This window comes from Ambystoma mexicanum, chromosome 2p, assembly GCF_040938575.1.
Source record: "Ambystoma mexicanum isolate Mex_15411 chromosome 2p, UKY_AmexF1_1, whole genome shotgun sequence".
NCBI classification, from domain to species: domain Eukaryota; kingdom Metazoa; phylum Chordata; class Amphibia; order Caudata; family Ambystomatidae; genus Ambystoma; species Ambystoma mexicanum.
The window spans coordinates 469777772-469794154 of record NC_090923.1 but is presented as its reverse complement, the minus strand read 5'-3'; positions in this window follow the sequence as shown (position 1 = coordinate 469794154).

The following is a 16383-nucleotide window of genomic DNA, read 5'->3' as shown; positions in this document are numbered from 1 at the left end:
CTCCTATGGCAGCCATCTTCAGATTTTTACCGCACATTCAAGTGTTGGGAGTCCTCGTGCTATAGCTCTCGAGCTTTTACTGCGTTTTGAGATTTTTTTCGAAGAGTTTTATCTCATTTTTTTCAGTCAATCGAGCCTCAAGCTCCACAGTTTCTACTTCCGATCAACGGGGACCCGTTTCGGAATTTCCTATGCCCCTCAAGGGCAAAGTTTTCATCGAGTTTCGCTTCTTGGAGGATTCCGGAAGATATTTGAGGCCTACCCCGCGTGGACATGGCCCAGGACAAAGGAAACACAACACTCAGATCCAAGCTGTTCAGGAGCTGCCCTGGATGCGGATTACAGAATGTCTTCAAGGAGGATGAGCATTGTCGATGCCTCTACTGCCTCTTCGAAGACAAAACACACGTGGAGAACTACTGTGCGTTTTGCAAGAACATGTCCGAACGGACTATCAAGGATCTTTGTATCTGACTCACCAACTGGCTGGAAGGGAAGAGCCCAGCAGCAGGTGAGAAGAAGAAGAAGTCCGAGCGGTCTTCTAAGACCTTTGAGGGCGCTTCGGTGACGGGGGCCCAACAAAAGGCTAAGCACCGCGAGTCCGCGGGCCCCGGGAGCGCCGATCGGTCGGGCTCCTCGGCTGCCAGGCAGGGCGCATTATCACTGATGCCATCAACCATGAGCCAACGCTCTGGCTCGGTGAAGAGGAAATCGGAGAACCCGGGTAAGCTTCGGGAGAAGGCCCGGTTGATCCCGACGGAGACAGCCGAGGGGGAGCGAGGCGGTGACCCTCCCCCCAAGGTGAAGGCCTCGGGCTCACCCAAAGTCACAAAGGCCCTCATTCACCCGGCTAAGGCCTCGATCGAGGGAGTCGTGGCGGCCCTGGCGAAGCCTGCAGAGGCTACCCCAGTGGAGGCGACCTTGGGGCCTAGAGTTTCCCTGCCACCGCACAGGGTATCCTCTTTTCAGCCCATCAATAAGACCCCCGTGAAACCCCAGGTGGAAAAAGAGGGGGGGCCCGGTGGCCATTACAGACACGGGTACCACCTCCTGAAGAGGAGCTGGCTGACATTGCAAAGATCCTGAACAAGAAGTTCGAGGAGGTCCAGTCCCACAGGAGGGATCCCGACGAGGCAAACGAAGAAAGAGATCCCGACGTGCCGTCGAGGAACCGCGAACCGTGGAGGGGACGGAACGTCGCTTCCGTCGCAGCCGGTGCCTATGCCACAAGACAACTCTTGAGCAATCTTGATGGCAATTCAGGCCTTATGTACGGAGATAAGGACAAGGTTGCCTTTACCCCCAGCGGACGATCCAGCGGAGCCTGGACCATCGGGAAGCCCACCAAGCAAGTAGAGGAGAACTCACCCCCCCTCCTTTCCAGCCTTCACGGCCTTCATCTCCTTCCCCTGTTCCGAGGGATGAGACGGCGACGACGTGGACGGATGACGACGGTGGTGATGACGGAATGGACCTTCCATCAACACCCACTCGGGACTCCCCGCCCAACGGAATTGGCTCCTTCCAGGCCATGATCACCAGGGCATCTGAGCTCTTCAGCTCTGCCCTGAAGAACAGAAGAAGGAAGGTTTCCTCTATCAACGGCGTGAGGCCAAGAGGAAGACGGTTCTCTCAGTTCCATTATTGGACGACATCTGGGATGAGAGGCTGATGCTCCTGAAGAACCGTCCATGGCTCCTGCTAAGAGGGACCGTTACGAGAAAAAGTACTGGGTCCCGGACTCCGCCCCCATGTGCCTTAGGGCGCAGCCATCCCCGGTTTCACTCGTCTCCACGGCGACCAAGAAGAAAGTGGCGGGGGCGACGGCTTCAACTTCGACTTCCCCGCCGGACGGCGAGGGGAAGAAACTGGACGCCATCGGACGGTGGGGCATCTCGTCGGCGGCGACAACGATTAAAGCAGCCAACGCCCTCACGATTCTGGCACGCTGCGACAGGGAGCTGTGGTTTAAGATCGCTCCCCTGTTGGACTTCCTCCCGGACGACAAGAGGGCTGAGGCCCTGGAAATCCTACAGGAAGGTGAGGTGGCTTCGGACCACACCATTACGGTGGCCACGGACATTGCTGACACCGGTTTTCACCAGATGGGCAACAGCATTTGCCTTCGGCGCAGCTGGCTCAAGGCAACCGATTTTCGCCAGGACGTGCAGACCAGGGTTCTGGACATGCCCTTCGATGGGAAAATCCTGTTCAGCAAGACAGTGGACGAGTCACTGCAGGCCATCAAGGCAGACACGGAGACGGCTCGGGCCTTGGGTGTTCTTCAACAGCAAAAGGTCGTCCTTTCGGAACTCCACAGGTAAGCAAGGCCCTCCAAAGGATTCGGCGGCGCGCCTCGTTGTACCGCCAGGCGGCCCGCTCCTCGTCGCAGGAAACCTACAGAGGACGTGGCAAGACGGGAGGATCTCATCGCCAAGGAGGCAAGGCCGCGGCCAAGCAGGACTGAACCGGCCGTAGCTTCGGGCCCCCACCTTAGCACCCCAGTGGGAGGCCGGCTGGCGAATTTAGTCAGTGTGTGGGAGTCCATCTCCACTGACTGTTGGGTGCTGGATACCCTGGCCCGCGGGCACACTCTAGAATTTCTAAGGAAGTGTCCCAGAATTCCAACCGTGGCCAGGAAGGAAAACCACGTCCCTCAACTGCTGATGGAGGTACGGGCGATGCTAAAAAAAAAGGGAGCCATCGAGCTCGTCCCAAAGAGGCTACGGAGTGTACTCGAGATACTTCCTCGTAAGGAAAAAGACCGACGTTTGGCGACCCATCATGGATCTTGGTCGTCTAAACAGGTACATCAAGTCCCAGAAGTTCCGTATGTTCACCCTCCAGCACATGCTGGGACAGCCGGAGGAAGGCGACTTCCTATCGTCGCTGGACTTGGAAAATGCCTACTTTCACATCCCCATTCTAAAAGGACACTGAAAATTCCTGCGATTCGTGTTCTAAGGGCGACACTACCAGTTCAAGGCCCTTCCCTTCGGATTAAAGTCAGCGCCCAGGGTGTTCACCAAGTGCTTAGCACCAGTGGCAGTGCGGTTGCGCCTGCAGGGGATCCACGTCTACCCCTACCTGGACGATTGGCTCATCCGAGCAAGGTCAAGAGAACTTGCCGTTGATCACACAGCGAAGACCGTTCAACTGCTCACGGATCTGGGATTTTTGATCAACTTTGCGAAATCCCACTTGGTACCGTCGCAAGTCGCCCTGGTCCTGGGGGCAAGGCTCGACACAGTGGTGCGATTGGCTTCTCCGTTGGAGGAAAGGATGAAGGCCATCCTGGGCAAGGTGCAATGGCTGTCGACCATGGACGTGGTCAGGGTGAGGTCCATGAAGTCCCTGCTCGGCATGATGTCCTCGTGCATCTACCTCGTGTGCCTATGCAGACTGCGAGTGCGACCACTACAGGAGTTCCTCGACGCCCAGTGGTTGCAAGCGGCGGGCAGCTTCGAAGACAGGATCTCGCTCAACGAGACCTTCCGCCAAGCGATCCGGTAGTGGGGCACCCGTGGTGGGGTACCCGCGCGCATCTGGTGGCGGGCATGCACTTCCAGACCCCGGGTCATCAGGAAATGGTGACGACGGACACCTCCCTGGAGGAATGGGGAGCGCACACCGGAGATCTCCATGCAAGAGGTCTTTGGCTCCCAGAGGAGAGGTCACTACACATCAATGTCCTGGAGCTCTGAGCTGTGTTCTGGGCCCTCAGGTTGTTCCTTCCGTCCCTCAAGCAGGGAGACACCATATCCCCAGCCCTATCCAAGGAGGCCCAGGATCTGTGGCACTGGGCCGTCGCCCATGGGATATTTCTGGTACCCTTCCATTTGGCAGGAATAAAGAACACCATTGCCGACTCACTCAGCAGGGAGCTGCGCTCGTGCCACGAGTGAGAACTGCGGCAGGATCAAGTGGATCTCCTATTCCGACAATGGGGCAATCCCCAGATCAACCTATTCGCGACAGCGACGAACACCAAGTGCCGGAAGTTCACCAGCAGGTTTCCCCAGCCGGGGAGCATGGGCGATGCCTTCTCATCCCCCTGGGATGGCCTGTTCCTGTATGCGTTTCCATCGTTGCCGTTGCTGCTGCGACTCATCAATCTACTCAGATGGTCCCGGTGCAGGATGAACCTCGTTGCACCGGCGTAGCCGAGGCAGATCTGGTTTCCGGACCTTCTGGACATGTCAGCGTCCCCCCCAGTCAAACTGCCGACAAACGTGGATCTTCTCTCCAGAGAAGGAGGCGCCATCCTCCACGTCGACCCGGGGTCGCTGAACTTGCAGGCCTGGCTCCTGCAGCACTAGAATTTGGAGGGTACGATATCCCAGCGGACTGCAAGGAGGTGCTTGCAAAGGCCAGGGTGTCCTCGACCCTCAAGTGCTATGGACACAAATGGAAGAGGTTCTCTGTCTGGTGCCGTGCACAGAAGATTAACCCTCTGCGGATTACGGCCCCTTCATCAAAATCCATCTAGCAGCAATTTCCTGCTACACCAGAACTCCGGGGCGATCATCTCTGTGGTCCCATCGCCTGGTGAAGGAGTTCATGAAAGGACTGTTCTGGACATTCCCACCGGTGAAGGCTCCGGCATGGGAGCTCAATGTGGTGCTGAGCAGGCTCATGGGACCGCCATTCGAGCCGCTGCATTCGGCACCGTTGAAATTCCTATCGTGGAAGACAGCGTTTCTTGTGGCCATCACCTCCGCATGACGAGTGGGAGAGATCCAGGCCCTCTCCTGTACACCTCCCATACCTGACATTCCACGAGACGAGGGTAGTGCTGGGGATGCACCCATCCTTCATGCCCAAGGTGCCGTCGGACTTCCATCTCAATGAGCCCTTGGTGTTACCGTTTTTCTTCCCGTCGCCTTAGTCGCCCGCCAAGAGGATTTTGCACTCGCTGGATGTGGCTAGAGCGCTGAAGTTCTACATGGACCACACGAAGACCCTTCGGAAGACATCACAGCTATTTGTGAACTTTGGACCTGTGAACCAAGGGAAGGCTTTCTCAAAGGCTTCCATTTCCAGATTGCTCTCTGGCTGCATCATGCACTGTTACCGGCTGGCAAACTGACCGTTGCCCGGCCGTCCGAGTGCCCATTCAACCAGAGCAATCGCTGCTGCCACGGCGTTCCTGTTGTCGACGCACACCTTCACGAGATTCTACTGCGTCGACCGGGATTCCAGGGAGGAGTCCAGAGTCGGCCAGGCAGTGCTGCGCAACCTGTTCTCCTGAAGGTGGGCCTGGTGAGGAGGTAAGAGATGCTTAATGTTGAGTTGATGAAATGCTTAATGTTGAGCCTAGCCACCTCCCGTGGTTGTGCATGTGTGTACTGCTATGTATTCTTGTATTCATGAACATGTGAATCCATGCCAGACCCATGCTGGAGAACAACAGTTACAGGTAAGTAACGTGTTCCTTATCCAGCATTGGATCTTTCAAGGATTCACATGTTTGTGAATATTTCCCGTAGTCGGGCAAGAAATCCTCAGCAATAATGAAGCAGTTTTACTTTAAACTTCAAACTTGCTTGATACCTGTATGCCTAGTGCTGTCACCTTTGGTCATAAAACCCCAGCCAATGACAGTGGTCTTCCTTAGCTCCACCCCTGGTGGCCATCTTCAGATTTGTACAGCATGTTTACATGTTGGGAGTCTTTGTTTCGCTCCTCTAAATTTTTTCATCATTAGTCATAGCTGTGACCGCCGGGAGCAGGTATCCATTGCTGGTGAAGATCTGAACATCTGACAATCTTCTGACCATCCGCCAATCTTCTCAGAGAGCCCCTCTTCTCAAGGTTCAGGCCCTCTCCACACAGTCATGACGGACACAAGCAAGAAAAACGTTTTCAGGCCCTGCTCTAAGTGTCACCTCAAGATCATTTTTGTGGATGATCGAAACGCAAAATACATCTATTGCCTGCACCCACATGAGGTGGACAACTGCTCCATTTACCAAGCCTTCTCTGGGAATATTCAGAAAGATTACCATAGAAGGTTGTTGGCTTGGCTGTAAGATGGTGCCAGGACCTCTGACTCACCCTCGGTCCGGAGTCATGCCTCTGGCAGTGTTGGCAGACTTGTAGATCGGACTCCCTCTACAAAGAGTTTGAGATCCCATGAGGACACGTCCCAGAGGAAGAGACCTAAAAGGGGACATAAGTCACAGGTTTCGACTACTTCCCCGTCAACATCGAAAACGGACCAATCTTCGGCCCATCTATGACCGCATTACAATCACGACTACGGTGACGAGAAAACACACCCACTCTTCGTAGAAGAGGGGTTCATCGAGGACCACAACATCTACCCCATCAACGAGCCACAGACAAACATCATCATCGATGCCAGTTACTTTGTCCACGACCTCATCGCCAACATTCCCACTGACGACCCTGTTGACGGTCCATTGATGAAAATGTACCATCTCATCGACGACCACTTTGCCCACGATCGATTTGCAACATCATTCAGCAGAGGTTATCTTGTGTACCCATCCTTAACCTGTAGAATGTGTGTGTTAAGACTGACTAATCTGACATGGTGGGTTCTTGTTACTTGTTTATTAAGTGACTAACACAAGCCCCTGCTCCAGGCTGTCCACAGCTCTTCTCCAACTGCCAGTTTTTAGAACCCTCATGCTTTGTCACATTCAAACATTCCACGTAACTATAGAGCAGGTGGCAGGTACTCTAGCATAACATAGTACCACAAGAGATGCAACAGTCTCCTCATCTACCAAAGATTTACCCTGCATAACCTCTGCTATGACTTCCAGCCAAGCGTCCCAACATTTTATACCTGGACTTTGTTCTGCAGCGAATTATCCCTCTCCTTCAAATTGTCTACAGCTCTGCACAGCCCCAGTTGCGTCACTTGTCGGATCGTTCGCCTTGGTAAGCACAGGATCTATGAGGGATGTCACTGCACTGGAAGTTGAGGTGGGGCCTCTGGGAAGCCTGCTAATGATCAAACATCCTGTCTTCTTTCTATAGCCCCACTCGATTTCACTGTGCTGCCGTCCCATACACTCTTCACCTCTGTGCCTTACCAAGACACATGCTCAAGGGAAAACTCCTGCTTCTACCCTCATGTAGATGATTCATGCTCATTCCTCTTTCCGATGCACTTGGTTATCTCTTGGGGAGTGTTTTGAAGTTGAAAGGGGGACTGCCAGATCAGATACTTTCCTGTGCACTATTGGCAAGTTAAAGCCAGACCATTTCTTTGATGGGAACTTGTCTATTATGTGTGGTGTGGGGAGAAAATACAGCCCCAGAGTGACAGAGATTGAGAGGCCTTGCAAGGCCCCATTGTAATAATGAAGCTGGCTGATGGGAATACCCATTAGAATATGCAGGCCAGTCCAAACCACTTATTTTCCAACATGAGGCCTAGTGAATGAATGAAAATGGGCCTCCCTCAACGTTGTCAAAATGGAAAGGCTATCAGCTGAAGGAATGTGCCTCAGAACTCTAATATTGATAACTGTGTCCAATGGATTCCAAAAAGACATGTGCTGCTGCAGATGCTGACTTTGTGTAAACTGGGAAAAAGGCACATTTTGACAGATTTAAAACTTTAGCAGTACACATGGGAAAAGATACATTGAAATGCTGTTGATTTGAAAATAAAAATGAGGAATTGTGCCTTACATTTAAAAAGTGAAGCCAAGTGACATATTTCATTTGACACGGAGAAAGACACTTTCCACAAATAAACTGGCATTTAAATGGAAAGGCCTACTTTGTTTTAAAATGGGCACTGGTTTCCAATGTTGAATAATAGCCTATGTGTGGACAAGTCAAGAGGCACACTCCTATCTTTTCAATTTCGATTTAAAACACTATCTTTCTCAGAATTATGCATGTAACTGGCTGCTGCTGCTTCCCGCACTGAACTGCTGTGTATCTGGAACTGTGACCTCCAGATCTTTGGCTGAGGCCCACTTGGAGGGCAGCCATGATTTTCAGTTTAAAATACAAAGAAATATAAACAATTAGACCAGAATGGTGGAGGTTGCAGGTAAGCCGGCCAACAGAAATGACCTTTTAGGGTTGACTAGACCCCAATAAATGGTATTTTCCCCACAAACAGGTTCTGGACACTCTCTCTGGGAAAAGGGGGACAGCAAAGAATCGAGGGGGGTGGGGGATGACATCCCAATCCCATCTGTTTCTGGGTGCAAAATCATTTTTAGAGATTCCCGGGTTCCGACACAGAAAACTGTCCATGGATCTTCAAACGCTGTGTAGAAACAGGCATCCACTGATAAGCCTAGACACTTTCAGGTCCTAGCTTGGTTTGCTCTTTGTAGGTTTTAAATAAAGAAATAAATGGTATCCAGTCATTTTAACGAAAAAATTCAAAGGGGTATGTTTTACTGAAATAAAAAATACCAAAAATTGTAAATAATTATATATTAATTACACTGCCCGCGGTAGCGGACGTGTAGTTATGGTTAAGTTGCTAAACCCATAGGAAGAGCACTTTTTGGGCGGCTTATAACTTTGCTCCCCCTGGACGAATCCTCACCAAACTTTGCAAACAAAGTATATGGCCCGCTCTGAATTTTGCAATGTTTGGTGAGGTTTCATCAAGGAGGGGCAGAGTTATAGGGGGGTCCTAAAATTTGTTTTTTTTCCATAGACTGAATGGAGAAAAACTTTGCTCATGCCTACAGCCCAAACTGCTGGACAGATTTTCACCAAATTTGCGACAGGAGAGGCGGTTTGTTCCCAAAAGCGTGCTTTTGTAAATTTGGTGGAAATCTGTCCAGTAGTTTTTTTAAAACTACCAAAATGTAGGCCCAAACAAATTAGTGATATCTGGGTCCAGTCCGCGGACTCACTTCCCTGTTCGGTCCGTGGACAGTACTCTGATTGGCATAGAAGGCAGCGTGGTGTCCGCCGGACATCAGAAGCGCCCAGTGATTGGATGGTGAAAAGCGCGAAGTGCGTTTGATTTTTGGAAATCTGCAAGAAGAAAAAATAAAAGGTGTTTTTACCGCAAAAGTCCACGAACAGTCTGGATGTTCGCGAATCCTGTGAAGTTCGCAGACACCTCTGCATTACAGGGTTGGTGAAAAGCAGTTCTTGGATGGCCTATAACTTTGGTGCCACTTAATGAAAATGCATGAAATTTTGCAATTCTATTTGTGACCCGATTCCGAATGAGTTTGGTGGGATTCGGTCAAGAGGGGGCAAAAATATGGTGCCATTTGACGAATCTACAAAAAGGTTTGCAAAAAGATTAAATATCTAGATATAAATGTTTACCTAAAGTCTGAATGGATTTTGTAAAGTAGGGGCTAGGTTATATGACTATTGTATGTGCATACATTTGACACTTTTAAAAAAATAAAACATGGGTGGATTTCCAGCAAACTTGTGTAAGGAGCATTGGCAAGGACCTGAAAGCATGGTTTTGCAAATGTGCCCGTGTTTTTTATTTTTTGACAAGTGTCATAATGTAGGTACAAAATATAGTGATATTCCTTTGGTGACTAAGGTGTAGCCTGTGGCCATGGGCAGTAGCCAGATTGTCCTGGTCATGGAATAAGGTCATGATCCAGACAATCTGGCTACTGGCCATGACCACGAGGGATAACACCTGGGGTTAAAGTGGCCAGGTCTACCTGGGGCTGGCTTTGTGGTAAAGTTATTCGAAATTGGGATAGGTTTGAAAGGGAAGAAAAATTTGCTTGTGGTAAAATGATCATAGGGTTCTCTTTTCGCCTTCTGCAGGCTGCCACGGAAAACGAAGATGGGCCCTCTATGGAACACTGCCTTCCCTTTCCATGGTGGCCATCTTGGAAAAGGATTTTCCTTCCTACACCGGGACGCGACAGGCATCCTGGTGTATGAAGAAAAATCCTCTTTTTTAGCACCTCGGGTTAATGTTTTGGGAACCTAGTGTGCTAATGGCCTTCATCCCCCATTAAAGGGGCTGGAATGGGGGGATAATGGTCTGGAGACCTCGTTATCCACCTTCTCTTCGCTTGGGCTGATAACGTAGGCTGCCGGGCCGGTATCCACCATTCCAGTCCCTGGAACGGGAGATGAACACCACAATATTGCCATTAGTATAACACAAAATGCAAATGGAAATGTTGGAAAATCTTATTGAGTCTATGTACTTTACTGAGAAATGTAAAGTAGATGGAGTCTATACGGTTTTTCTTTGTTCTATTTTTTTAACTGTGAAAGGTGGTTCCTAAAGGAACATTTCTTTTGTTGTTTTCGGATGTATTTTTTTTGGCAGGAGAGCTTAGAACGAAAGGTGAGGAGGGAAATGAGGGAAGAGGCAACAAACACTAATATGGAGGGGCAGGTGTATAGGGGAAAATGTTGTGCCAAGGTAGGAACCAGTGGTTCTAATGCTCCTTGATTACAGAGGTGATGGTGGCTCTTGGGGAGGAGGGATGGCATTAGCTGATGCCATTTTAAGATAAGTAGCAGTTTTGCTAAAAGTATGTACTGTGTACTAGATTGTTAATGGATAATGAGTAGGAATAGGTGTAGGAACTGCGCAAGGGAAATTTTGAAGTTGAAAGTTCCTAGATCAGTAGAAAATGCAGTTTTGAACTGTCTGCGAAGCACAGATCTTATCGTGAATGAAGTGCAGACGGGTTCTCGGACACGTCATCATGCCACGCACCAGTGTATGGTCTTGTGGCAATTTTCGGAAGTTCTGCAATGAAGTCAGAGGCTGGTAGACGTCTACGGATGCAAAACCATTTGAAATAGTTGCAAAAAGTGTATAGAAGTGTTAAAAATGATTCTAGAAGGTGGGAAATGGCAGGGTTTTAAGGTGACACTAGGTAAAGTGGACACAAATATTGCTATATTGGGTATGATATTAGTACGTTGTAGGAAAATAGCATGCACTGGTAAAAACCCATTAAATTCACTGAAACAACTTTGTTAAATGGTCGTTATGGATAAGTTGCACTAATAAAAACCTATGAAATTCAATGAAAAAACTTTGTTAAATGGTCGTTACGGATAAGTTGCACTAATAAAAACCTATGAAATTCAATGAAAAAACATTGTTAAAGGGACGTTATGATTACAAGTAAAACCGAAAACCCCCAGAAATTCGCCAGTTATGATAAGCTAAGCAACCATAACTCGTGCCACCACCGTACACTGCTAATACTAACACCCAGGACATCAAAGATGACATCACGAATGTCATTGATGACATCACATGTGAAATAAATTTTGATGAAAAGTCCCTACAAGGGGTTGTGTTTATATTGTTGGTAACAAGCTGTCGGGGGAGATTGGGAGACCTATCATGAACTACTTTATCTATTAAAGAATGTACTCCTCTAAAATCATTGTATTGGTGTGTTGTTAGTACAGAAACCGAATCATATATAAACATAGGCAATGACTGCAGCATGCACCATAGAAGTACACTATTTATAATCTTGTAATTTTGGATAGTACAATAATGAATGCTACCTTATAAGAGTTTTGAGTAATGTTAAACATGTAATAACCAGATAACAATTCAAGACTTACAACACTTGTGCTAGTACAAACAATACATATGAAGAATCACAATGCATACAAATCAGACCCACATACAGGGAAACTAAAGTAAGGAAGAAAAAAACTGCATCATCAGAAAATGTTAATAACATTAAAGTTTTTCCTCATGTATACAAATGAATTGTGTGTTTGAGGCCTGCTCATTTCCGCATGTATGTGCACCATGAGCTGAGACCAAACCCTAAGGAAAGTACTTTAAGAACATATGACAAGGTTAACGTCTAGATGTATAGCACCTTTTCAATTTTAATATTCTGACTGTCAGTGAACAAAACTACCTATCCTATATATGTCAGTGAACAAAAACACGTGGCCCAGATATGTGATGTCATCATTGATGTCATCAATGACATTTGTGATGTCATCTTTTATGTCTTGGGTGTTAGTCTTCGCAGTGCATAGTGATGGCACAACTTATGGTTGCTTAGCTTACCATGACTGGCGAATTTCTAGGGGTTTTCGGTTTTTCTTGTAACCATGACGTCCCTTTAACAAAGTTTTTTCATGGAATTGTATAGGTTTTTATTAGTGCAACTTGACCATAACGTCACTTTAACAATGTTTTTTCATTGAATATATATATATATAGTGGGGTAGGGGGTTAAAATGGGGGGCATGGGGTTAAAAGGGTAGGAAAACAGGAGGGCTTGCTGGGACCCCCCAAATTAAAAATAAAATAATATTTTGGTGTTTCTTCGGTACTTTTTACCTCAGTTAAACTTACCACTCTGAATTTTACTTCGGTAAAATCAGATATAACCAAATAAACGTTCAGGTCACATGTGACTGTTGAGAAATGAACCTCATGAGGGGCTTTGTTGAGAATATGAAACCACAACTTTTCATATGAATGGATGGCCGTTTGACTAACATTGGACTCCTTTTTCCTAAATAAGAGAAGAACCGTGCGGCCCAGTGGGCTCCTCCAGAACTCATATTAAAGGGCATAAAAATGCTGTCAGTTTTATGCATCTATTAATTTTATGTGTTGTATAGAATTTAAGTTAGGAAGAATACCATGATCATGACCTTCTCATAAGTCTGAGGAATTCAAAAGTTGATGAGGTGATAGATTGTAAAATTAATATTTGACTTGTGAGATGGCATATTTTTCACTAATTCAGCTCGGGAGCAAATCACAAAAAACAATAGCTCCTCCCCGGAAGTATTCCCTGGTTCGCCATAAACTGTACAATTCAAAAATATATATGTTCATGCAGTTATCTGAAAAGTGACAGTAGTTGCCATGTAGTGATTTCTTTTAGGAAAAAACTTGTCATTTTGAAATGATGCATCTTCCTCCTCTCCCTATATCTATAATACAGACCACTAAACTCCTTGCCCTATCAGCTGGCAGTGGGCGAGTTAGTGAGAGGGGGAGAAAGCGAGATGTCCAATCCGTAGTGTGGGAATGTTCATAATATGTAAGTGTCCTCAGTACTATATAATATCAGTTTTCAATCTAAAGGAACAGAGCAGGGGAAGAGGAGACCAAACTGACAAGACATGGAGCTGACAAAAGGAAGGCTGACACCCAGGAGAGCAGATAGATAGGAGACCCTGGGACACTTGCTGGGGACTTTTGCCTGGAAGCTGGGAGCCCTATTCGAGAGAGATGTCTAAAATCTGTTTAGAGGGACCTTGCTGTGACTAGAGACCAGAGGTGTGAGCTGCCTACCTATTCCTAATAAAGGGTCTAAAGTGTGGCTGGCCTCCTGAGCTAAGAATAGAGATCTCCCATGTAAGTAGATATTTCCCAAAGCTATTAAATGTGTGGGGTGCTACCTGCCTTATTCCCTTTCCATTAGTGGGTGGGGGGCAACACTGTGTAGAACCTGACCATATTTGACTAAAAATATTACTTAACTATTTCCCTTACAGAAAAACACCATATCCGTTTTAACCAGAAGTGTGAGGGGGGAAGCTGTCTGTTTTAACCCATTCCTTTTCATTAGTGGGCACTCTTCCATTAGTGGGAAGGGGGCAAAAGCGTTATACCCTTAGCTTATTTAACAGAAAATATAATTCAGACACCACAGGGTGATGTTTTCGACAAAATTGGAAATTGACAAAGAGTATCCCAGTGCACAGTACATGACTGTAGTCTTTCATGTAATTGGGTAACACTGCTGTTCATTTGAATGTGCTAATGTCCCCAACATGAAACTCCCAACACCCTGCATTCCCTGTGAACCAAATTGTCCCATTAATTCCAAATTCCCCAAATCCTGTATTTGATTTGCGTGTGTGTTCCCCAAACAAGTTTCCCATTGAGTTCATTTTTCAAACCTTGCCTTTTCAATAAAAAGCCCAAACAAAATTCCCCTTATATTCCCACTCCCTGTACCTTGCCTTCAAACCGAAGGGGTCAAATATATATAACTGTTGCTTGGGGGTGGGTGTTTCTGCAAGAGAAGAGCATTGTGATAACCCAAGCAATCACTGCGTGCGGTTTAACATTTCCTATCTGTTAATGTGCAAATACATCCTATGTGTGTTTTGATTTCAAATCTTCAAATTCAACCTATGTTTGTTGTGGTAACTGAAAGTCTATTAAGAAGTACATGTCAGTCAATTGATGCCAGTAATTTGCATTTGTGATTATTGTGTTGTGCCACTAAGTTGGTGGCTGCTGTTCTTATTGATTTATTTTTCATTGTAGTAAAATTTAAATAAATATATATTTCGAGGGGATTGGGTCCTCCGACGTATTCCACATCTATGACAGTAATCACCACAGCTGTGCTGCTTCGGAAAATCCTCGGCGTCTGCGTCCTGCGTCGATGACGTCGATACGCCGCCCTCGAGGTCCTCCTCCGACGGCCGACATCACTGGATGTTATAAGTAGGACGAAGACGCCCGTAACCTCAGTTCCGTTTTTTCTGCGAACGTGTTAGCTCCAGGAATCTCGGCGCGCCTCGACTCTTTGGAGTTTCTGTTGCTTTCTCGGTTTTTCGAACCTTTTTGTGTACTATTTCTTCGTGAAGATGTCTACCTCGTCTTCCACACCGCGTCTGGGCTTTAAGAAGTGCGGGGACTGTGGGTCCAAGATGTCAGTCACGGACTCGCACGACGCCTGCCTCTGGTGCCTCGGGGAGGCCCATGACACGGATGACTGTGTCGACTGCCAGTCGCTCACATCGAAAGCCTTGCGGGAGCGCAAGAAGAAGTTATTGGTAGGTAAGGTGTCCAAGCCCCGGAAGTTGAGGTCTGCGGGGCTTTCGACGGACGACTCGAGGGGCGACTCTCCGCGTCCTTGTCGGAAGTCCAGTAGGTCTTGGTCTCAGAGTCGGTCTCGCCACTCCTCGGCCTCTTCGAGGCACTCCCGGAAGCACTGTCATCGGTTGCCTTCCTCGTCCTCATCCGAGGACTCTGCCCGTCGGCGGGTCGCTTACCCTTCCAAACATGCGACACTGGAGGAATGGGTATCCTTCGGGAAGAAGATGTTGGTGATTCTCGAATCACAGGGCACTGGTCCATCTGCGCCTCCGAGTGGGGTCGGTCGTGATCAGCCGAGAGATGCCGCTCGCACGCCTTCGGGCTCGGGTGGTCGTCAAGCTTCGCGGGAAAGGTCCCGCTCGGACAAGGGGAACCATTCTCGGCATGCCCGGTCAAGGTCCCGGTCCTCAACGCGCTCGAGACCGCGTGAACCTGTGAAGTCTTCGAGGAAGACATGGACGCCTGTGGCGCCGAGGTCATCAACGGCCTCTCTAGAGGCTCCGCCTCCGAGGAGGTCGTCGACGCCTTCGGTGCCCAGGATCTCGAGGGACACGCTCGGGGCTCCTCCTTCGAGGCCTGTGTCGACACCGTCGATGCTGTCGGCGCCGCGTCTGTCGTCGACGCTGATTCTCTCGATGCCGGCGCCAATTCACTCGACGCCTTTCGGGGCTGTGTCGACGGGGGTACCCCGTGGCTCGGGGGGAACCGCCTAGAAAGGCTCTGGCCAAGGTCAAGCATGGCTTTGGTTCCAGTTCTGTGCCTTCTTACCGCCATCTGGAGTTCATTTCAGAGGTGGATGAGGGCTTTGATGATGGCATGTTGCCTGACACGGTGCCTGACGAGATTCTCTCGGGCCATAGCCAGTTTGAGGTCCTGAGGCAGTCCATGCATGATGCTAGTGGGCTGGACAGCTCCAGAGGTGGAGTTTTGTAGGCCTGAGCCTGACACTCATGCCGATTCTTCGTACCGGCGCCTTATGTCACGGGTCTCCGAGTACTTAGGATGGTCTGTTCTCCCAGGGGAGTTTGTTCAGGATGACCTTACGGATATCCTCGACATTGGTCCACCAACTGACCCGGTACTGCCGTTTCATATGGCTCTACAGAGGAGGGTGGCGGCGGCTTGGACTGCTCCGGAGAGTCTCCCGGCAGTGAGCAAGTCTTTGCCGTGAAAATACCACCCAGCCAGTAGTGACCCCTGCTACTTGTCCAAGCACCCTACTCCGGAGAGTTTGGTGGTGCAGACGACTACGGCCCCGGCAAAGCAGGCGTCGTACCCTACCATCCCTCCTGATAGGAGCGAAAAGAGTTTTGACGGCTGGGCAAAGAAAGTGTTTTCTGCAGGGGGTATGGCGCTTCAGGCAGCCAACTCCATTTGTGCCTTGTCTCGTTTCACGCACACTCTGTGGAACTGTGTTTCCTTGGTGGCTGAACATATTCCCAAAGGGAATGAACGGGATGGTTTCCTTGCCATGGTTCAGGATGGCAAGGATGCTATGTGTGAGGCCGTTCAGTCGGGTTTTGACATGGCAGATTGCGTCAGCCGGTCCATGGCGGCGAGCACCGTGATACGCAGGTTTTCGTGGT